The sequence below is a fragment of the Rhagoletis pomonella genome, unplaced genomic scaffold (assembly GCF_013731165.1).
Source record: "Rhagoletis pomonella isolate Grant_MI unplaced genomic scaffold, Rhpom_1.0 Rhpom_scaffold_00004, whole genome shotgun sequence".
NCBI lineage: Eukaryota > Metazoa > Arthropoda > Insecta > Diptera > Tephritidae > Rhagoletis > Rhagoletis pomonella.
The window spans coordinates 27,944,086-27,945,496 of record NW_023458558.1 but is presented as its reverse complement, the minus strand read 5'-3'; positions in this window follow the sequence as shown (position 1 = coordinate 27,945,496).

The window sequence follows — 1,411 nt, the reverse complement described above, 5'->3', positions numbered from 1 at the left end:
ATTGCAATATGTAGTATTATAGTTATTGCCAATAATGCTGTCTGAGACTTAATGGGGGTATACCCCAAACTGATTCTTTGGTCAGTCAAGACATTCATAAAATCGATTATTACGTAATCAGCACTGTCCTAGAATCCAAAAATCAAGCACCTATTGGTAAATCCATATGCATCGATTGAGAAAAAATCGAATGTCGATTCTCAAATTTTTTTAATCGATTCACGGATCAAATCTGAACTAAAAAATTTACAAAAAATCGTGTCGAAAGGGCTCGATCTTCGATTTAATCGATTTAAAAATGGCATCTCTAGTCTATGTAGCCATTACAGGAGCCATGAAAGTACTGGAAACGATTGACAGTGACAGCCCAAGTCTGAAAGTCTGGTATACAAACTAAAAAATGCATGGTCGAGGATGGTAATGCTTGGCCTAGTGTCAGACAACGTCAAAAGCCCAAAACTACATCTAGGCTTTGAGCAGCTTGAAAACTCTATTGATCCAATTAGCACGCATAACAGTGTCAGCCATTAGTGGGTAGCGGGACATGAGAGTTTCGAAATAGCTGATGCTCTCGCAAAACGTCGGTCCCAACGGAGCCTATTTGGCCTATATGATCTTTCTTTAGTCCGGCAAAAGGATACACAAAAGAACTCCCAAGGGAAAAGGTAATATATTTGAAATATCAACTAGAATCTCGCAATTGCTTCTGAATCCAAGTTCAGGGACTTAAATACTCAAGACTTCCACAGGCTACCTGATGGGATATCAGATTTCTGTAACATATTATCCGATTGTCCATGTATCAGACGATATAGTTTGTTTTTCTCCCTTTCAATAGTGGTAATAAAAACTACAGTGTAATAATAATAATAAAAACAAGTAAGAAAGTCTAAGTTCGGGCGGAGCCGAACATTAAATACCTGGCGCAAGTATTAAATATATGTTTTCCACCTTTCCGAAAGCTACCGCTACATGATAAGCCGGGGTGTATACATTTTAAGTAAATTAGCGTCCTTAAATTTCGAAATATTGAAATTTCAAGCATATCTTCAATTTACCGTTATATGAAAAACGGCCTCAATTTTAGTCCTATGAATTAAATTAGCTTCAATATTTACTGATTTATCGAAGATTTTGTATTTCTCGAAATTACCGTTATATGGGATGTGGGCGTGGTTATTGTCCGATTTTAGAAATTTTCGGCCAGTTGGTATGCTGTACCAGGACCAACAACTGTGCCAAGTTTCGAAGAAATTGGTGTAGCGGTTACCAAGATATACACATGTAACCATAAGTGGGCGTGGCTACGCCCATTTGCCAAAATTTTGTAATATTCTTATTTTTCGTCTAAAACTCATTGCAAATATCAATTTTGAGTGAATTATCTTCAGTAGTTACTAAAATATCGCAG